At 41.3% G+C, this 23,119-nt stretch overlaps 1 non-coding gene across 1 annotated transcript; it reads right to left on the bottom strand.

The window, feature by feature from the left end:
- Nucleotides 1–256: 256 nt before the first annotated feature.
- On the bottom strand, nt 257–328 carry TRNAH-GUG (transfer RNA histidin (anticodon GUG)). Its single transcript has one exon. It is a non-coding gene; the product is annotated as a tRNA-His (tRNA).
- Nucleotides 329–23,119: the final 22,791 nt, after the last annotated feature.

The following is a 23,119-nucleotide window of genomic DNA, read 5'->3' as shown; positions in this document are numbered from 1 at the left end:
AATTACATGCCCACTACACTCCATATTATCATATTCTCCGCCAATGCCAATAACAAAAACCACACACAACACACTTGCAACAGGATTGATGCCTTAATAAAGCCACCCTGTGTATGTCATCTGTCTAAAGGTTAAAATATTTATAGTGGTCTCTCTTTTATTGATTGTCATTATTCTATATCTGGTTGCAAATGTTGTTTGGATGGAGTACAAGTTGGGACTAGTGTTGTTCTCTTCCAAAAGCTTCCTCTCCTCCTGCCGTGACTCGGATTCGAACCGAGGTTGCTGCGGCCACAACGCAGAGTACTAACCACTATACGATCACGGCAAGCTACGAGCTGACTGAGCACTGGGCTTCCTCTAAGAGCTACTGCAGTATTAAAATTTGTGGAAACACTGCCATCTATTGTCTGCATATGTACATTTTCTTAATACTGGGAAAAAGGAACAGTGTTTCAATAATCCCTAATTATTTAGAGGAACAATAACAAACTGGTTGAAACCAACATTGTCTCCTTGGCTGACTTGGGAAATTATATTAGGTAAGATTCACAAGAATTCCCATCCAGGAAATGGCAATCAAAGTAATAAGATCAAGAGAAACGAGTCTGTTGACTCATGCTTCCTACTTTTAACCAATGATGAATATACATTTCCCACCCCAACTGCCACCACCAATTATGTTGCACTGAATGACATATGACTCTGAGCCTCTTTTGTGGTTTCTCCACCACTCGCCTTATTTCCATGTGCTAAGGCTGCCTGGCCATAGAAAACATGGCAAGAGCAAAAGGGCCTGAGGACGGGGGCGGTGGGGGGGCGGGAATCAGCCCAGCTTGTTTCTCCTATTAGAGGAAGTCCCAGCGAGCAATCCCTGACTGAGGAAAGGCCCCCTTTAAACCCACTGGTACGTGAAGCTACTTTTCCTCCAGAATATGTAGGTTTTAAAGCCACAATAATCTTTAAAAAAGAAATCTTCCCAGTAACATTAGCAACCCGACACACAAAGAAACTGGAACATTCTATGACAAACGTTTAATAAATTTCCTTGCTGCAAAAATTAGTCAAAGTTATTTCCAAGGCTATAAAAGAAAACATATAGGAACACATGTTTCTAATCCAGGAATAGTTATCTGGTGTCTCCTTTAAGCTTTCTGAACAGAGAGGATCCGGGAGCAGTCCGGGCCAGCTGGCGCTGCTTGTGGGTGGCAAGACCCTAACCCATCTGTTGAGTGGGTGCCAGTAGCGCCACTGCTTCTGGAAGGAGGATGTTTCTGCAGCTAACGGCTTCGGACGCAATCGGCCACTCATTCCCTCCCCTCTGGTTATCTATAGCCCCTTCTGTCTTCCTTCAAACCTTCACAAGTCCGTTTTCCTCCCATGGTCACACAGAAGAACATTGTCGTGAGCTCCTGAGCCCTAGAGATGCTGTGTGAGAAGCAAGGCGCAGCGCTCTCTGGCCTGGACGGACCGCAGGCGGGTGACCCTGGTAAGTCACGCTGCCTCAAGGGCGCCTGCAAACCTCTTGGCTGACCGACAGCCGTCTCCTAAAGCACCGTCATGCATGTGCCGCGTTCACAACTTCCACTTTGGGCACATACCAAGGGAATGATAACGAAAATGTTTTTTCAGTAAACTCACAGGGTGCAAATTGTGGACACAGGCTTTGTACATTCTAGTTTTGGCTTTGTCAGGTACCAACCAAGGGAACTGGGGCTGCTCAGTTTTCTAATCTGCGAAGTGGAGAGGATAACACCTACTTCAAGCTTGTTATGAGGATTGAAGAGGTTCTTACCTGCCAAAAAACATGAAATAAGCCTGTCACATAGTAAGCACTGCGGAATATTATATCATTTTATTTAGACATATTTTTGAAGGTGATTTTATCACATTCTCTCTATTTTTAAAAACAGCATCACATTCTGTAAACACAGGTCACTATAAAATAACACAGGAAAACAAAACAAGAGAATTAAATTCTAGCTAAGTACTGTAGGTTCAAGTTCTACTCTATTTACAAGGAAAGTGAGTAACAGCAGAAGAGATGTTAAAGACACCCTAGTCTCTGACCGAGGCTTCTTCTCTGCTCCTCTGAACGACTGGAAAAGACTTGAAAAGGGACTGGCTTTCTTTTCCCAGGATTCAATACTACAAACTGCCACAGTCATTATTATGCCTCTTAGATAACCTCCACTTTGTGTCTGTCAGACTAGTTTACGCCACGTGACAATGTTTACACCTTAATGGCTTAGACTAAGGAAGTCTTCCCCCTGGCTTGTACTCCACCTTCACTGCAGGGCCCAGGGTGAGGGAAGGACCATCGCGAACAGGCTCGCTGCTTTGCAAATGGAAAGAGAGTCCTGGAGTGTCCAGAACTAGAAACTGAAGCTCTTCTCTACAACTCATTGGCTGGAACTGATCACTTGGCTCAACCTGCAACAAAAGCACCTGCAAGTGCACTCAGCCCTGTACCCAGGAGGCAGCACTGGAAACCTCTGGTGAGCAGGGCTAATGACTTCCAGCCATGCCACTGGTGGGAAGCTGGTGGAGAAGCTTCGAGATGCCTGGGAGGCCGTACACCTAAAGGCAGACATGGCTGGGGGCAATCACCCTGAGCACAGGGAAGAGGCCCGGCCTCTGAGGGCTCACTGCATCAGGTTTTTTGTAGCATCTCCACGCACTTTTCCTTTCGTGGGCCATGTCAGGCACCTTGTGGGTAGACTCGGAAATGCTCTTGAGTACTGAAGTGGAATTGGCTTTTGAACAATCACCAGGCTCTTTCGTGTGTTCACTGTCTTCTTGGGAATATACATACACATATTTCTTCCCACTTCAAAGGGGAAAACTGACGGAACCAAAACATGTCTTTGAATGGTGTTTCCATCTTCTTTGCAATCTATTACGTGACTGTCGTCTTTTTCCTGACTTTACTATGTCAACACTGATGCTGTTATCCCCCTCCCTCTAATTTATTCATCACTCACAAGTATTTGTTGGGGACCTAATATAGTCCAGTCATTTTTCTGGACCTCAAGGGTTCAACACAGAACAAGAGAAACATGTATCATGATCTCCTGCACTTCACAGTCCAGTAAGAGGGATACAGATAAACAAGTGAATAGACACAATACATGAGCTGGAAAGGAATACATACATGCACACATACATATGTATAGTGTTTAAAGTTTTCCAGTTCGGTTGAAGTGGAGAAAAGCAGGGAGGGTATGGGTGATGGGGAGAGAGAGGGAGAGAGAGAAGGAGAGAGAAAGTTTGCTCTGTCTGGATTTTGGTCCTTTCTCCTGTGTGACCTTAGCCTAGTCACTGGGCCCTCTGGGTATCTATTTCCTCATCAGTAAGGTAAAGGGAATTGGACTAGATGACCTCTCGGATTCTTTACATCTCTATTATAAATGTAATTTATAGAAATACACTGACAAGAGCCAAAGGTAAACCTTTTGAAGCAATAAAAACAGGTGAGTCCTACAGCTATTATAGCTCTTCCTTTACGTGTTTTCTTAATTGCACAGAAGCTGCTCTTTTGTCGGCTTCCAAATATTGTCAGTCCCCTGCTTATGGCAACATGTTTTCAGTACACAGAGGTGTCAACCTCTTGATCGAAGTCGGGTGTAAAGGAGAATCTCTGGCTTTCATGGGGGCATTTAACTGTGGAATCCATTCTGGAGGAAGGAGATATGGACTTCTGCTTTCAGGAAATCTTTAAAAAGAAGATTGCTCTTTGTCAGGAGTGAGGAAGCCTTCCTGCCTTTCCTTCTGCTGCCTGGCTACAAGATTCTCCTGATGGAGGAGCTTTCTCTGGTTTTCATACTGGATTCTAACAAAGGAGCAGGGCCTGGCAAGAGGGCCACCGGACTGGACAAGGCTCCCACCTCCCCAGCTGAGTCCGGCCTCCAGCCTCACCACACCTGCCTCTTTCCCCAGACCAAGCTCTGTTTCTCCTCCTCATCCCTCTTCTCAGCTTGCCTCCCGCCTCACTGGGGGGTGGGGAAATGACAGTCAGATCCATCACTGGGCTGGAGGCCAGGAGCAGCAATCCACTGGGTTGGGGCTGGCCCAGAGCCCAGTTTTCAGACAAAGACAGGTTGGGAACCCGCCTGCCAAGCAGGCTCCCGGTTCCCTCCTCCCAGAGTCCTGTCTCTGGGTGTGGACCAGCCAGCTGTGACCACAGAAGGGACTTTAAAACCACTTCTTTCTCCAGTTCTTTCTAGAATCTCATTTCCCATTCCAGTGCATAGTGTTGGGGGGGTGGGGTGTGAGAGAGAGACAGACAGACAGAGAGAGAGAGTTGGGGTGAGGGAGAGAAAGGGTGGGGAGAGGCAGAAGAAAGAGCAGGAGAGAGAGAAAGAGAAGGAAGCAAGAAAGGAGGGAGGGAGAGAAAAGCTGGACAAATTTGATATATGTAAGGAAACCAAGAATTGCTCATATATACCCCCGGGAGTTTTTAGGGGGAAAAGTAAAGTAGTGGAAAGTAGAGGAAGCCCAAGTAAATGGGAGCTCCAGATTTCAAATTTGCAAGTGTGCCACCGTTAGCACAAAAAGGCTGAAAGCTGAGTGGTCTTCGACTTACCACCTCTGTAACGCTTCCTGTCTGTATCAGACAACCCTTGCTTACGAGAAGTCACAAAACACTAGAGAAAATGGATTATTTTTAGAATGTTTATGACCACAAAATGTTTTAACAGTTTACATTTTCAAGAGTAAACTGCCTAAAGTGCTTTCCCCGTGCTTATTAATGAATTCTATGTAACCAAGCCAGAAATTTTGCTGTGAGGAAGCTGGAGTGGTCGTGGTGGGGAGTGGGGTGGGGCGGGAGGTTTGGGTTGTTGGTTTCATTTTAATATTTTTGCCCGAAGGCACCATTAGAAAACTCCAGATGCAAAGCTTTCTAATAGAATCCCTCATCTGACGCAGCCCTCTGGAAGACGTGGGCCTAACCTGTACGATCTGGCAGGCCAGGCCTCTATTGGGAAACCTTAGGAGGGGGGCTGATCCATTCAGGATAATGTGCAATAATAGCTCAGAGCCCCAAGAACAGCTGAAGGCCTGGGGCAACAGAGAATTAGGGCTCTGCGTGTAGCCAAAGTGGTGGCAACAGGACCCCCTGAGGAAGCACCCGGTGGCGAGAAGAATGGCCTGATGATGGAGAGCAAGGCAAGGTCCCATGACTATATTTTTCTTCCCATCACATTAGGATGCTGAGGTCTTAAGGAAGAGAAGTGTTGGCAAAGTGGGGACCAGCTAGCACTCTGGATGTATGGCCATGAGGGTTCTAGCCAATCATCTTGGAGCTACTTTTTCTAAAGAAGTTTGAGCACAGGCTGCTGTGGTTGGAGGGGAGGGGTTCTGGGGCTCATAGCCGTGGACGATAAGTTAATCTGCCATGCAGGGTTCTTCATAAAAATGGTGTGATAATAATAGCAAATGTATATGGTTATTGTGATGATAAAATAAAAACACAATGCATTTGAAAAAGTGCCCAGGATCTAGTAAGTAATGAATAATTGCTAGGCATGGTTTGGTCAAGCCAGACATGGAAGTCAGCTGCTCTGAGCTTCAGGCCAGAATGAGGAAGTGCCAGAGGGCAGGCAGCTGCAGGTTGGCTGACGGGGCTCTGTTTGTGCTAATAGGTGGCACTGGGGCCAAATGACAAGTTACATGCCAAAGGGAAGGATGACTTGGGGTCTGGGCAGGTGGTTCCAATACCAGAGAGAGGACGTGACTGGGACACACGGTAAGAATAAGCAGAGAGGCAGGAATGCAGCATGAGCATCAAGAAGGTCGCCCAGCAGAGGCAGTTTGTCCCAGTCTCAGGCTGTCACGTTTCCCTTCTGCCCCAAAGGAGCCAATATTGGAGGCCATGTAGCCAGGAGGGGAGTGTGGCACGGGAGCAGGGCTTTGGGGTGGGAGTCGGAGGGATGACTGAGACACATAGGAGCCAGAAATCTTTGCTCAACATCCTTTCTGTACAGAATGATCACAGCACTCGGCTCACGAGTCGGGTCTCCTCTTTGTCTAGATCTTCTTAAAGTGGTAGCAACCAGCTTGCTCTCACCGTGACTGAGGTCTCACAGGTCGGAGAAATCCAGCCAAAGCTGGCACTGGGGGAAATCCGTGACCAGAGATCCCTAGAGGAGAGGCCTGTAGCTTTCTGCCTCCCCCACACTTGACATTACCGCTTAGTACAGAGCACTGGCCGGCTAGATTTAAACATCAAACTGTCTCTGGTATGGATCGGAACTCCGAAACTTGGTCTGTAGAAGGGAAGAATGCGCTGCTAAGTATTTAAGAGCTCTTACATCGGCCCCTTTTTCTTATTTCAGGAGTTTTGTCATTGATGAGTTTAATCTCGCCTTTCCTGAAATACATTTCAGAAGTACACTTACGTTGGATTACATAGCATCTGTGTCCAATTCTGACCTCCTCTCTGAGTGTCAGTGATCATTGGGGCCCTCATCTCTCTCAGTTGAAGTAGAGCTGAATAAGCACATCACAGGTCAGGAAGGGACTACTACGCAACTGATCAGACCCCAACCATGTGGAAGTTGGGCATGTGTGAAAACACCATTGACATCCCCTGGTCTCAATTTTTCTCTCACCTGAGAGAGAGAAATCGGGGAACTAGATAGCTTGGTGGAATGAACACTACATCACCCCTTCATATTTTGTTCTGCTTTATTCATGATGAGGTTTATAATCTGGGAAAATCCATCTAATCACATTTGTCTGGTTGACTTCAAAAAGAATAATAAATCTGCTCACTGCCTATACACAAAGGTATTAAGAGAAAAATGTAAAATATTCAGAATGCTTTGAAAGGTGTTGCATAGAACATATAACTGCAATTGTTTTTACTAGTATCACTATGATGGCCAGTACTGATGTGAAGGCTAGATATTAAGTTTACAAGATGGAACCAGGCTTCTACCCTAGGTAACATTAGAACAGTATAGATATCTTGGAGGAAAATCTGGTCCCTGATGGCTTCTCTTAATTGTCGCCAATTCTTTGAGTGAGGGGGGCGGGGAGAGAGAGAGGGGAGGGAAGGGAAGGGAAGGGAAGGGAAGGGAAGGGAAGAGAGAGGAGAGAAACCAGCCTAATTGAAGTAGGATAAAATATTCATTAGCAAGCTAAATAGCTGCAATATTTAATAGCCTATAGCACCTCATGGAAAACCAAGACATTGCCAAAAGTAATTGAAGTTTGTGATTCTCCGAACTGTTATTTAAAGCAAGGTTTGGCAAGACTCAGTGGGTCTGCACCACTTTTAATTGCATTTTTAAAATTCAGAATGGCGATTGTGCTCCTTTACTCATTATTTGTGTGGTTAAATTCCTTTATAGTGAATTTACTTACAGTGAAACCTTATGCAGTGATTTTCAAGTTCAAAGCATGTGGGATTCATCTGTATCAAAACTCATGCTTTACTTCCTGACCTTTTAAATGATTAATTCCCAGTTGCATATAACCTCCAATTCTTTCCCTTTTTTCCTGGCTGACCCAGCCTGAATTCTTATTACCACCACAAAGAACTTCTTGGGGGGTTACGGTGGGCAGAGGGCCTCCACCAATGATGGCTGAATGGATCTTGGGGCAGAATTACCACAAAGCCACATTTGCCTGTGAATAGACAGCAGCTCCCTGTACCCCCAGACACCTAGAGACCGTCAAGTACACACAACACATTTAGTCCAGACCTTTTGCACCGTGCATTCAGGATTGTATGGCCCTCGTAATTAGTGAAGGGCTTCTCAAATCCCTGTAATTTTGCATGAAAAAAAGTATTTAAAAATAGCTACAATATGTCAAGCACACATTCATGCATCAGGCACCATGCTAAACATTTCACAGGAATTAGCTCATTGAATCCTCCAAAGAACCTTAGGTATTGCTATTTTCTCCATCCTATCAAGGTACAAAGTTGGTTAAGAAACTTACTCAGGGCCACATAGCCTGAGCCACCAGTGGTGGGATTCAAACCCACGAGACTAACCCTGGCTAATGGCCGTCTGCTTAACCAACACACTCGACGACAACACCACTTATGCCTTGCTGTGCCCATGGGCGAAATTTCCTGACTTTCTCTCTAGGAAAATTCCTGTGTCCTGCATCTTCTCACATGAAAACCCTGATAGTTTTAGTTTCTTATCCTGAAAAAGGGTCACTGATAATGCATTCCATGCAGGTCATGAGAACTAAATAAAAATGAGCACAAATGCATTTGATAAAATGTCAAATAATACGCAAGCATGTATCACTTTGCTAGGGCGACTATAAGGAAGTACCTGGGTGGCTTACACAACAAAACTTTATCTTCTCACAGTTCTAGAGGCTGGTAGTTGTCGGGCCTGGCTGCTTCTNGATAGTTTTAGTTTCTTATCCTGAAAAAGGGTCACTGATAATGCATTCCATGCAGGTCATGAGAACTAAATAAAAATGAGCACAAATGCATTTGATAAAATGTCAAATAATACGCAAGCATGTATCACTTTGCTAGGGCGACTATAAGGAAGTACCTGGGTGGCTTACACAACAAAACTTTATCTTCTCACAGTTCTAGAGGCTGGTCGTTGTCGGGCCTGGCCGCTTCTTCCTGAGGTCTGCAGAGGAAAATCTTTTCCGAGACTCTCCTCAGGCGATCGGTGGTTTGCTGGCAGTCTTTGACATTGTGGGCTGGTCGATGAGTCACCCCCATCTCTGCAAGCGTTTTCACTCACATGGCATTCTTCCTGTGTGCCTGTCTGTCTCTGTGTCCACATTGCCCCTTTTAAAGGACACCAGTCATCCTGGATTAGGGCCTGGCCCAGTGACCTCGGTTAACTTGATTATCTCTGTAAAGACCTTAACTTCAAATAAGGTTCCATCCTGAGGTACTAGGGGCTGTGACTCCAACATATCTTTTTTTTTTTTTTTTGCAGGGGACACAATCCAAACCATGACAAACCATGAGCTGCTATGTTTATTAGTGACAATGGTTACTGATAATGTTTATAAGCACACGCACGTGACTTTGGTCGGGTACAGTGCCCCGGCCAGGGACTGTTGCACACCGTGCTTTACCTGGGGCAAGGCTTGTGACTCACCCAACGTCAGGCGGCAGGCAAACTCTCCAAACCCTACCATCCAGTAACTTTTCCCCTCTGTGTGTGGTGTTGGCTTCCTCCTCCCCCAAATAAATAATGGGGTGGTAGGAGGCAGACTCACAAAAATTTGGGAAAAGGAGATCAAGGCTACAGATCGAGGAGCTAGTTAAGGTAATGCCGGGACTAACTGATTTCCCAAAGCCAATTGTTTTCTCGAATGTAATATGAGTGACTACTTTCTTGCTTCCCCTTGGCAATGTCATGCCACCTGCCTCCACCCACCATGCTCAACTACTACTCTATCGATGGCGTCCCACACCACAGCCTCCATCTGAGCTCCTCTCCTGGAACACAATCCCTTGTTTCCAATTAGCTACCCGGCCTCCTCACTGAGAGTCCCACAGGTATCCCAGGTTCACTGTCCAAGCTGAACTGAGATGCTTCCAACACACCATCTACATCACCTACCTCAGGTAAAGGCATTACCATCCCCCAACCTCCAGAGCCAGAAAAAATTTTGGTGCCCTCCTCAGTCCCTTTCTCTAGCCACACTCCTCCATCCCACCTCTTCTGACCTGACACCAGGTCTAGTGCCTTCTACCTTCAACCCCTCTCAGGAATCTCTGTCCTCCAGACTCTGTCTTGCACACAGGTGGATCCCCAGTGCTGAGCACAATGCCAACTACATGGTAGGCTATCACTTAGTATTTATTGTACAAATAAAAGACCCCAAACTAAAAATTCCTGCAACTTTCCATTGTCCACAAAGTCCAAACTCTTAAGCAAGACATCGAAAGTTCTTCAAAATGTATCCCAAACTATTTTTCTAGTCACTTTTTCTACATATCTGTCCAGTCTCCCACACTGACACCAGCTAAACAAAACCGTTGGCTATTTTCTAAGTATGCTTACAATATTCACGCCTCTGATGCACAAAATTGCATAGTCAATGTGCTGGTGTGAGCTGCCAGTGAAAGAGCCACATGGAGATATCAAGATATCAAAGAGCCAGTTTGGGTACGTGAACCTGGAACTCACGAGGGAGGCTCAGGGTTGGAATACGATGTTGGGGGAAGCCGAGTACAGATGGTGTTAAAACCAAGGCCATGAATGAACTCACCTAGAGGGAGAATGTAGGTTAAGAAGGGTATTCACAAGGTCCACATGTGTCATCAAACCAACCCGTAGTTTTAAGTGCCAGGAGGTCATTCAAGAGGCTCTGTCTAGAAGAAATTGACACATGGGTGACAGGAAGCAATGGGAATCAAGTTTTGGAAGTCACAAGTGTAATGGTAATTGTTGAAGCTCTGACCAAATAAGAGTGAATTATCCCTGGAAATAGTATCAACCCCATTTAAGAGAGCAAGGTGTTTTTATTATCAGATGTTGGAAAGCTCAGAAATATAACCCCCCCCAACAAAAACACATGGATGCTACTATAGCTACCATTTTCTTACATTTACATTTGCTGAATTTTGTCCTCATTCCCATTTACTCTTCAACATTTTAAATACTATGAGATATGTCATAAGAGTAGAAAAAATAATTATATTGTTAATAATTAAAGTCTATAATAAGCTCAATCATGATATAAAAAAAACAGCCTTGCTGGAACCACGCATGTAAGCCCTTCCTGTGTCTTCTCCCGTGGAGGGTCAGTGTCTTCACCTTTGTGGTAATTATTCCCTTGTTTTTCTCTACTGCTTTACCATGTGAGTGTGCATATTTGTCAGCCATAATCTGTTTAATTGTGCTTGTCTTTGAACTTCATACACATGAAACATTGCAGTATATATATCGTTGTGGCTTCCTTCTCATATTCATTGTGTTTGTGTGCTTTTCCCACGTTGTCCTGTGTGGCTGTAGATTGTGCATTGTCTAGTGCTTTCTTCCTCTAGACTATTTGTTGCTGCTATCTAGAAATGTAGTTAACTATTCTATATTGGCTTTTATCCAGTAGCCTTGCCAAACCCTCTCATCAGTTCTAACAATTAATCTGTATATATTTTTGGATTTTCTATGCTCATAATTATACATGACATCTGCAAATAATGATAGTTTTGATCATTTTTATTTTTTCTAATTTTTGTCCTTGTTTTATTGTTCTGGTCGGGGTCTACCAAAAATCAAGGGCTAGCACTAGGAATTCTTTTCTTGTTCTTGATCTTAAAGGAAATGTTCTTAACAGCTTAATCTATTATTAAATATGGTATCTACTGTAAGTTTTTGTAGACACCTTTTATCAGGTTAGGGAAGTTTCATTCTATTGCCAGTTTCCACCAGAAATTTTTATCTCTTGTAGAATTTAGAACGTGAAATAAATATTCAATTTTAGCAACTTTTTTGGTGTCTATTGAGATGATCGTACTTTTTTTTTTTACTTTTAATCTGTCAACACGTATACTAATTTTCAAACATGAAACCAACCTTGCATTTCTGAAATAAACCCAATTTGGTGGTGATGTATGTTCCTTTTGCGGCACTATGGGTTTGGTTTGCTGAAATTTTCTGTAGGATTTATGTTATGCTCTGGAGTGAGATTTGACTGACATTATTTATTGTTTTCTCCAGCTGATATTTATTTCTACTTGTTTATGTATGTTCTTCTTTCCTTCATGCATCTCAGATGTTTTACTTAGAAGCATTTTCTTGATGCCCAAGGGACACCCTTTAGTATTGCCAATAGACAGTCTGCCAGTAACAGTCTGCCTCAGACTGTGTGTGTCTGAAGAATGCGAAGTGCATTGTCACTAAGCACAGAATGTCAGGTTGTCATTCTTTCCTCTCAGCATATTGGAGATATCAGGGCATTCTCCTGTGGCCTCATGGCATAGAAAGTAGCTTTCAGATTTACTTCTCTGAAGAGTATGTTTTTACTATCTGGCTCCTTTTAAGGTCATGTCTTCATTTCAGTTTTGCTTTGTTGACTTGTTATGTTTCATTTTTCTTTCTGATTTCACAATGATGCATCCATGTATGGATTTCTTTTTAATTATATTGCTTGGGATTAGTTAGGTTTCTTGAATCTGTGGGTTAGCGCATTTCATCAGGTTTAGAAAATCCTTAGCCATTATTTCTTAAAACACTGGCTCTGCTCAATTCTCTTTCTCCTGTCTTTCTAGGACTTCTGTCAAATCGACATTATGCCTTCTCATTACATCCCCATATTGTTTTGTCTCCATTTGTATTTTCTATGGTTTTGTTATTCTGTGTGCTTTCTGGAAAATTACTACAGATCTCTATTTTAATCTCTATAGTTAATTACCTTTCCAGCTTTCATTAATTTACTGTTAAACACACCCTTCATTTTTCCTTATATAACATCCATATTTAGTTTGTTCCAGCCTGTGAAAAGTTACATGTATATCATATCTGCAGTAACATGACTTGAAATTACTTAAGATAATCATACATGTTCAAAATCATACTTTAAACAAGGAATTTAATGAACACAACAAAATTGGGTGCCCACATAACTAAGTAAATATACTATCTATCTCTTAAACAAACATATTTGTCATTATGTCATTTTTCAAACATACACAAGAGTAGAGACAATAGTATTAAAAAAAAACCACTTGCCCATTACTCAGCTTCAATAGTTATCAACATTTTAACAATCTGATTTAATATATCTCCATGTACAAACTTTAAACAAAGTTTTCTTAGAGCATATTAAAGTGAATTTCAGACATCATGTAATTTCATCTCAAGTGACATCAGATCTGAACACACTTTGTCATTCATCTCTAATTCACAAGAACATTTATTTACTTATTTTTTGGTGGAGAAACATCTTGCTATTATTATACCTAAACCAACAGCAAATCCTTATTTCACTGAGTTTTAAGAATTCTATATTTCATTTCTAGAAATCCACCTTAGTTCTTTTAAAACCTGCCTCATCATATTATATAATTCATTGTTTCTTATATATATTTCCAAGTTTGTCATTTATTTCTTTAAAGATATTAGACAAAGTGTTTTGTAGTTTGTGTCTGAAACTTCCATGATCTGAAGTCCTTATGAGTTGGGATTTGTTCTTTATATGTGGATTTTTGTTTTGTTTTGTTTTCTTGTTCTTGTTCCTAGTGCTTTATTTCCCTGAGCATTTAGTAGTTACTTTTTGTCATGATCTGCTCATTATTCTTGGAATTGTATTTATCTGGATGTTGGGGGCTTAAAACAAAGATGTGTTCTTCAGAGAGAATCTACCTTTGTTTCTACCATGCCCTTTGTGGTATGACTAGTCTGGGATCACTCTCAATTAAATTCTTGGTTTGAGGTTTTCCAGACCAGCCAGGGAGTGTGAATTCAGGCTGTAAACCTCAGTTAAGCTGCAGTTCCAAGTCCGCAGTAGCGAGTTCCTTTGCTTTTACCACCTTCTCTCAACATCAAGGTCAAAAGCCATCTATTTTCTTATCTGTCCTCTAAGGGTGGGAAGTGGCAGGGTTGTTTCTACTTCACTTTTAGTCTGAGGATATTGCTCTTTGGGATGCATGTTGCGGACTCTCCATCTTGGCCCTGGGATTTTTCTCCCATCTACTACACCTTGCAGTTGTGAAAACGGGGGTTCGAGTTCATCTGGTTCAACAAACAACCTCAGTTCCTGGACTGAAATTCTTTTGTTTCTTTGGAGTTCATTGATGGATTAAGGCGATGGTTTTCATACATTTTAGACAAGAACTATAATTGTCTATCAAATGAAGGTTGACTCAGATACCTACCCTGGAAATGGAAGTTCTCTATTCATTTTTAAAGCCATAGCGATCTGGCCTTCTAACTAGCGAAGTCAGAGAAAACTCTCTGGACCAAGAGTCAAAATACACATATAACTTGTGATTTGACCATACATGTTACTACACATAGAACTGAGAAAAAGCCTGGCCCTTTGCAAAAAAAGAAAAAAGTAATATTTGAGAATACAGATCTCAGAAAGGTGAATATCAATGAACTAAATTAAATTCTTGGAAGATGATTTTATTGGACATACAACTAGTCTCTTGTATTACATCATAACTATGTCTTATGAGTCTACCATATGCCCTCAACTAAACTGATTCTTCCTAGAAGATTTATCATTCCTTTAGCTTACATATCTCTTAGCACCTACTATGGTAGGCATAAATGAGATAGCATAGTGAGAAGCTAGGAAAATTCCTTGGAGAGTAGAATAGGGAAACTGAGACAGACAGGTGAAAGCAATGACTGAGCAAGTACAGCCAGGTGCAGATGGTCACCAGGGCTGAGGGACCACCTCCCTCCCCACAGTGCCTGGCAGGGGGCAAAACTGGGAAAATAAGAACCTCACCCCCGGGTAACTTTTCCTTCCCTGGCCTTTCCTCCCTGGAGACAACATCTAGGCCTCAGTTGTATTTCAGCTCTAGGTCCAGAAAAGCAGCAAAACCAGGTGGGCAAAGCCAGAACCAACTGCAATGATTAAAGACGCCCTGCCCTGTCACTGACCAATCAGTGAAGACCTCGACCTTAAAAGGACATACCTGGAGAACTGATGACTATTCTGCTGAAACCCCTGAGACCTCCCCTAAGATTCCCCTTAAATAAGAAATAAAAGCCTCAAAAAAAGGATTCATTGGGGAGTAGCTGGTACCATTTTCCTTATCTTTCCCTCCTTTCTTCACAGGGAGGAGCCTCCTAAACTCCAAGGCAATGGGCAGCTGGCAGCTTGTCCCAGGTTAATTCCATGAACCTGTCCCCAACGTCCCCTTTTTTTCTGGCTTCCTAGTAGGCCAAGGCAGCCCAGCTAGGCTACCCTGTTGCTTCCTATATGCTAAGCCCTTCCTTGTTTTGGTGTCCCCACCTTGAATAAATGTATCCCCATAGTCACCTGGACTCGTGTTGTGAAATCTTTCCTACATGAACACAAGAACCCACACTCCACAGCTGGCCCTAGGCAGACCGGCTCAGAGCCAGGCCCTTGTCCAGTAACATAGTTACTAGCTGAATTAAGGAACTAAATTATTGTAGTGGAAAAAATTATTTTTTATTTAAAATCTAAATAGATCTGGCTGTTTTTGTGTTCTAGGAGGTTGTGAAGGGACTGTCAAATTCTCGTGAGAGTGGTAGCAACATTTCTCTAGGACTTTTTTTTTTTCCTGTAAAGCATCTAGAGGGGATGGAGAAGGTGCTATCTGGAATAAATGCTTTATTGTTTGTAAGAGGACATTAGTGAGTTTTTGGATATGCAAAGGGAATTCCAAAGCTGATGATAGGGATGAAGCAAGAAACAACCAGAATGCTCTGCACAAGGGAATGGTAGGAATTTTTATCAATGTTTTCTCTTGATAGAGGGGCAAAGAAGAAAGAGAGTGGGAGAAAAAAAAGATGGATGGAGTGGTAACTATTCAGCATGCAAAGTGGCCAACGTACTTTTCAGACTATGGATTTTTGATATCTAATACTCTACACTAATATTTTTTATGTTTCTGCAATGTGAAACCTTTTCTATCTCCCCAAGCTCCAACAAACTCTGATACACGTGCACAAGTCTTAAATGAGCCTGTGTGTTTGTATGGGGGAGGTGCTGGGATGGTAGTACACATATCCAAATCCAAGAGGCCCAGTGATTCTCAGCTGGAGTCAATGCCAGAGTGGAATGAATCAAAGAACAGCACTATGACAAGACACTGAAGCAAAGGAAGTTGCTGGAACGGGTAATCAAAGATAAAGATTGCCATAAAACTTTAGGTCCCTGGATGCAATAGGAACCCAGACCTTAAAGGTCAGGGTGTTTGCACATAACTCCTGTGTCATTATTAATATTTACACTGAAGCTTAATGACATTAGAAAGTTGCTTCAACTTTCCTCAGTCAGTAGTTAGTGGCAGGGTATAATGAGGGTCTTGTAATTCCCCAGTCACTGTTTTATTTCTCCAGCAAGGTGTCAAACAGTTGTTCTTAACTTTGGATGTGCATTGGAATGACTAGGAGAGTTTAAACTCACAGATGCCCAGGCCACACTCCATCCATTCTAATTTAGTTGGCCTGAGGGGAACCTGGGCTTTGGAGCTTTCAAAATCTCCCTAACTGTTTCAAATGTGCAAGCAGGGCTAAGGATCACTGACAGAAACCTACAATTATATTGTAAGGACAGCCTGAAATACTCAACTGAGGTGACCAAAAGTAGTAAAGAATGTGGGAGATGCAAGTGTGATCATAAAGAAAGTTAACTTTGTTAAAATGCAATCCCTCATATCATAAATCCCTGTACATGTTGGGACCTACAAATAAAAATACAAGCATCAAAAATACTTCTTAGATTCCATATACAAACAAGAACAAAAATAATCTATATCTATATAGCTTACTGTTTACATGAACACAATTTTGCTACTCGGCTGCATTAACCTAACTACTTTTCCAGAAAACTCTTGCCCAGGAAGCTGAAGTTGCAGGACATTATTGCTTGTTTCAGAACTTTCCCCAAATCCATTTATCTTTTCTCCATTGACTCAAAGATGACTTACTCTTCAAGACTCCTTTGAAATCCTCTCAACTCTGCATCCACCAATCTTTAACTATAACATAATAAATTTTTCCCAGTTCTAATTAAGTGCCCCCTTATGCTGCCTTGAAAGACCTACCTGAAATCAGACCCCCTCCAAACTCATAAATACCCTAACTTTGTCCCCCAACTCCTAGACGCTACTAAAACACTGTCAAGGTGATGATCTTTTTATCTGTCTTTTTTTTTTTGATAAGCAGCAAATTGGACTTTGGTTCATCCTCCAGCCATAAAGTATTTTATTTCTTCTTCAGAGATGCTCATATGTTTTGGCTGGGAAATGTTTGAATGTCTTCTTTTAAAAATACCAAATAAAATAGTTCCCTATTTGCCCATGCCAACTGTATGATTTGCAGACACTGTCTATAGTCCTTCAGGGTTGGGATTTCTAAACCTATTTTTCACATATGAGGTAATGGAACTCAGGGAAATTTGGAAATTTACCAGAGGTCCCACAAGTGTAGTCAGAGCAGGCATTTTGATGGAGGCGTTTCTGATCCTGCAGCGTGAACTAGCTCCACGGGCGGCCCCACGCCACCCCAGTGCCACTTGAATCTACTCCAGCTAGCGGGAGCAAACATCGGAGCACACATCTGGGGTGTTACTGGTTTTAAGGAGTCAACACCAGGCACTACCCTCCCAATCGGACACCACAAATACAGCTAGATTATTTAAGGAAGAGAGTTGCTTTATAATGTTTTCAACCACATTTCTGTTTCAATTCTTCAGCCGAAAAGTGGGTAGGTAAGTATTGACCAGATAATTCTTTATTACATCATTGTATATTTAATATAGCTTATGATACTTTTTATTTTCAAATTTTATCATAAAGCATCCGTAACATGTACAAAATAGTCAGAATAGCGTACTGACCCTTTATGCACCTGTCACTCAGCTTCCATGCTGATCAGCACTTGGTCAGTCTTACTCCATCGGCCTGACCTCCCCACGCGCACCTCTGCCCAACATTGTTATGAAGCAAAAGCAAAGGTGAAATATTATGTTTTCATAATACTTTAGAATGTATTTCTAAAATATTAAGACTTTTTCAATATGTGTCTCTAAAAGATAAGCACTTAAAAAAAACAAACAGCACCACAATACCATTTCAGCCCCACAATAAACTGATAGTACCTTGCTAATGTCATCAAATATAAAGCCAGTTTGCAAATATCCAATTGCCACACAAGTATCATAATATTTTAGAATTTGTTTGTAAAAGTTGATTAACTTCCAGTGCCTCAAGATTTCTTTAACCTTCCATTTTAATGAGAGTATGAAAACTTACCCCCACCCTCATCATGGTCTCATTCTCAATATTTTACTTTAAATTTTCATAAAATGCTTCCTTTCATGAAGTCTACTTTTTTTCAAAAATAGCCTTATTTCCTTCAAGTTCTGAACCCATAGCCCTGTTTTAATTTGCATGTCTGGACCAGATAATATCTTTATGTGTTCAAAGCTCCTTGGGGCTAGGAGAGGATACAGTGAAGAGGTATCATCAATTCAAGTTAATCTTGGTCTGCTCTTACTTTTCATAGTTAAGTTAATAAGTGCTTTAATATATATATATATATATATATATATATATATATATATATATGTGTGTGTGTGTGTGTGTGTGTGTGACTTTTCTCATGCAGCAACTTACATTCCTGTTCTTATAAGCATTTCTTTCCTGTTTATTCAAGGTTACCTGTGTTTCCAATGGAGCAGTAAAGGAGTTGTCAGGAGTTGACGTGAACCAAGAGGAGAAATGCTGAGGGACTTGTGATTAGAGGGATGAGATGCTAAGACTCCCTCAGCAGTTTTAATCAAAGGCCACCTCTATTGGTTCAGTGTGATCATGATATTTTTTTACATAAAAAAGTAAAATAAGTAAAAAAGGGAGGAGAGGAGGAGAACGGGGAGGAAGGAGAAACTAGCCTGTGCCTTTGAAGTTGGATAATGGTAAACTCATCTTGTCTGTCTTCAGGAGTGGTACAGCCAGCTCTACAGGTCACCTGTGAGAGTGTAATTGGGAAATCTCACCCAGCAGTTTACACTGCTCTGTTCCCTGGTAGAACTGTCAATTCCTGATGAGGAGTCCCACTTTGGTAGTAGCTCTGTAAGCTAAACAAATTTCTGCCAAAACATTAGGCAGATGGTTATCAAATGATTTTCCCATTCACTGTAGGAAGATCACTGCACCCTGCCGATGATAGGATTACACAGGGACTAAAGCAAATTAAGGCGGAGAGGGAGAATCCTATTAGTTTGGACCACACGTGTGGTTAAATAAAAGCAGGAAAAATAATTTGGGGTTTTATTTAGATCAGTACGTGCTTTCTCAGAGGGATTGAAAGCATTCGCAATGTGATTTGTCTTTTGCTACTCACGCCGATTGCTTTGTAGCGTGGTGCTGGTTCAGAAAGCTCATGGGTGCCTACTTCCACCACAGCGGCATTCACCTCAGAAGTCCTGTGGAGGTGGGTTTCTGAGTTTGGAATCTAGTTCAGGGTGGCTTGTTGTTGTTGTTTTTTATGGGTTTGTTTGTTTGTTTGTTTTTGTATGAAAAGCTACTTGGTCCTCTCTGACTACTTCTGCTCAGAGATAGGATCTCTGAAACTACTACAAGAAAAGGATAAAAGCAGACACCATCCAGTCTGTATATTACATAACAAACATTTGGTGGATTTCTCATTTTGTGCTTAACTTTGACATGAAGCACACCAGTAATGTTTGAAGATCAAATGAGATTTTTGCTGACCTACTACTAGATAGGGAGGATTTATCGGCAACCACACTAGGAGGTTCCCTTAATACCTTTCAAAAACACCAGTGCTTACATCCTAATAGGTTTTTAGCTTAAGATCTAATCATCCACTCTTGAATTAAGATGCTTGAATGAAGCCAACTCATTTGGAACTAAGCAATTTAATGTCAACAGAGACATATGGTATGGAGACGGAATTACAAAGGCTCTCTTCTGAGGCATCCATTTGGAAAGCAAGACTAAGACCCCAGCATCTCGATTAGTTTACTCATTTATTTCCCAGTAAATAACTGAGAGTAATATCATCTTATGAAAGTGGAAATGGTCTAATAATTACATGTTAGGAACAGGGTACCCTCCCATCCGAAATGATTAAACTTGTCCCTTGCTCTGTAATTACTACCAACTTCTTTCATGAACAGCATTACATTTTTAGATCAAAGAAAATACAACACAAATTACACACATTGTGCATATACATCAGTAGCATGAATATCAAGACTTACATGCTATTCATAAAAAGGTGCATCTCAGTCTAACCATAAGCTGTCATTTCGGAGCCCTCAAAACCCATAAACATGTCAACACAATAATGCAGTAGTTATACCTGACTTGCTATCAGGAAAACATACTAATAAGGACTTGTGGGATACTGCCACTTTGAGAAGATCACTTTATTGAATTAAGATGCAGAAAATCTGCAAAACTGAAACATACTAATTCTTGGTCAAATCAGTATATACAAGAGTTCTGAATAACCTCAAGTTATTTAAAGCATTTGCCCAGGAGGCAATGGTCTCTCTTACCTGGTTAAATGCTATTAGCTCTGAAATGTCTCTTGGTAGAGGTAGGAAGGGGGTCTTTTAAATCACCCAGCTTGTGTTGGTTTACCCGTTTTATGTTTTTTTTAACATCCTCTACTTGTCTTTGGAGCATTTGTCATAGTTGTATTATTATTTAATGTCCATATTCCCACTAGTTTGTAATCTCTGTGAGATCAGGACTATATCCGTCTCTCTCAGCACTTTATTGCTGCGGTAGATTGTTCTATTTCTTAAAAATATATAATATTTTTAAGAAATATTATATCCACTATAATATTTATCCACTAAAGGACCCCTCACTCCCAGAGTATTATATTTCCAGTCCCACTGATACCAGTATCAAGCTCAGTTGCAAGTCTTGCTTTGGCAAATAAAGTGAGTGGAATTGACATACGCCGCTTCTAAGCAGATGCTTTAAGACTTTTGGCATGGTTTTCTCACTGCTCTTTCCCTTTGCCACGAGACCGGCACATCCCAGATAGGGCAGCTCCTCTAACCTGAGTCCTGAAATGAAGATCGGAGTGGAGGAAACACTGACTGCGGTGGGACATGTAACATGAACAAAAAATAAGCCTTTATTTACATAAACCACCATGATTAGGGGTCACTTGTTACCATTGCTGAGTTTAGGTTAATGTCACTCACGGATACAAAAGTCCAGTGACTATCAGAGTGCCTGGCACATGACAGGAACACATTACATACTTGTTGACAAAATGAATACATGGCTAGAGATATATGATCTAGACATATGCCAAGTAATAAAAATCTGGGCATTCATCTTTATGTCAACCACAGAGATTTGGGTGTAATGTAAATGTAATTGAATATTTTATTTTTCTGCTTTTGAAACCTAAGACATTCAGGTTAAATACACATATAAAAGAACTACGCAAGCATTCTATACCAGCTGACAAGATAAAGTGGTGATTTCAGGGGTGGGAGGGAACAGTGGAGTGTCACACCAGCCAAGCAAGAGTTCACTTGAAGATGTGAACTAGATGGACAAGTGGATTTATCAAGGCTTTTACTCAGTGGAAGGGTGAGAGGAGGACAGGCAGATTTCTGAAAGGAAAAATGCATGCAAACAAGAAAAGGTGTGGATTAGGGAAACTCAGAGGTGTGATTTAACAGAGACAATGTCTGAGGCCGGTAGGGGGCAGAGTGCAGTTGGAGAGGACTAGAGAACTCAGTGACGAGGAGCAGGTAAGAAGCTAGTTCAGGAAATGTAACATCATAAAGCTGGCAATCCACTCTCAATCTGTGATTTCTTTTTTTATTATTTTTATTCATTTATTTATTTTTAGAGAGAGGAGAAGGCAGGGAGAAAGAAAAGGAGAGAAACATCAGTGCATGAGAGAAATATCAATCAGTCACCTCTTGCATGTCCCCAACCAGGGACCTGGCCCACAAACCCTGGAATGTGCCCTGATGACTGGGAATCAAAACTGTGATTCTTTGACAACACCCAACTCAATGAGCCACACCAGTTAGGGTTCGGTCTATAATTTCAGAGTCATCTTAATAAAAATATAACCAATATTATTACTGGATTAGGAACTAGATTTGGAAATTCTAAGCTCACATGAAGAAACAAAAACTCTAAATTCACATAAGACAGGAATATTCTGGGAAAGAAAAGTAAGGGGACATTAAAACATAACATTTAAATAATTAAAACAGCAATATGAATGGGCAGGCAGATCACTGGAAGAGTTTTGAAAATCAGAAACGTAAATGCTACGCTTTCAAAATTGCTATGTGAGAGGGGGCATTAGAATCAGTGGGAAAAGGCACCCGACTTAGTTGGTTGGCCTCTGCAAAAACATTAAGTTGTCCTTGACCTCGTATCTTGCACCACTATAAATTCCAAGGGAATCAAAGAACTGAATGCACTAGATTGAACAATATAGTCATTTCTGTAGATCAAAATAGTCAAGAATGGGTAATTTCACATGGTCCACTTAATAAAAACTGAAGTCATGGAAGTATTCAAGAAAATCACACAAAATTTTTTTTGGTAGTCTTGGGATCAACAAGGCTTTTCAAACCCTCACACAGAATTTGCAGGCCTCCAAAATGGTAGATGGCTAAGTGTAACTACTTCATAAAACACTTTTTCTGCATGGCAAAAATCACCATAAACAAAGTCAAACTTGGAAAAATATTTTCAACTCATATCACAGACATAGGATTAATTTTTCTTTAGATAAGGAGCTTCTATTAATTAATATGCAAATGACCAATAACTCACTAGGAAAATGAGAATAGAATATGAACAGATAGGGCAAAGGGCATGAAAATATGTTGTCTCTCATGTGAAAAGAGGCCCAGTCTCACTCATTATATGCAGATACAAGTAAAAATTCAAGTAAGATAGCATTTTTCCACCTATCAGATTCCAGAGATCTAGGAGTTTGACAACATACTATATTGTCAACCCCAAGCATTTCTGATGAAAGTCAAAATGTGGTGCAACTTCCACAGAGGCAAATACAGCCCCATCGGTCACAATCGCACTACAGTGTATTCCCTGGCCGAGCCATCCCTTTTGGGGAATTTACACTACAGATGCATCTGCACATGTGTGAAATGACATTGGCAACATTATTAATTGCAGCACTGTTCACATAATCCAAAGGCTGTAAACAACCTGAATGCTTATTCCTGGAGCTTGGCTAAATAAGTTATAGTGTGGGTTGGGAACCTAACACCAGTCAGCCAAAAGAGCAAATGGGAAAGTTCTGAACACTGACATAAGAAGATATCTAAGTCAAATTGTCACACAAGAAAGGAAGACAAAGAATAATAAGTATTGTACACTACCACTGATCTCTAAAAGGACAATAAAGAACATATGAACATATATAGTTTTTACAAGTTGTCTTGTTAATACAAGACACTAATGACATTGGTT

Source organism: Sturnira hondurensis, unplaced genomic scaffold (assembly GCF_014824575.4).
Source record: "Sturnira hondurensis isolate 20B ecotype Veracruz unplaced genomic scaffold, ASM1482457v3 Scaffold0013559, whole genome shotgun sequence".
Taxonomy (NCBI): domain Eukaryota; kingdom Metazoa; phylum Chordata; class Mammalia; order Chiroptera; family Phyllostomidae; genus Sturnira; species Sturnira hondurensis.
Note: the sequence above shows the minus strand (reverse complement) of the source record. Positions and strands in the feature narration are given on the sequence as shown.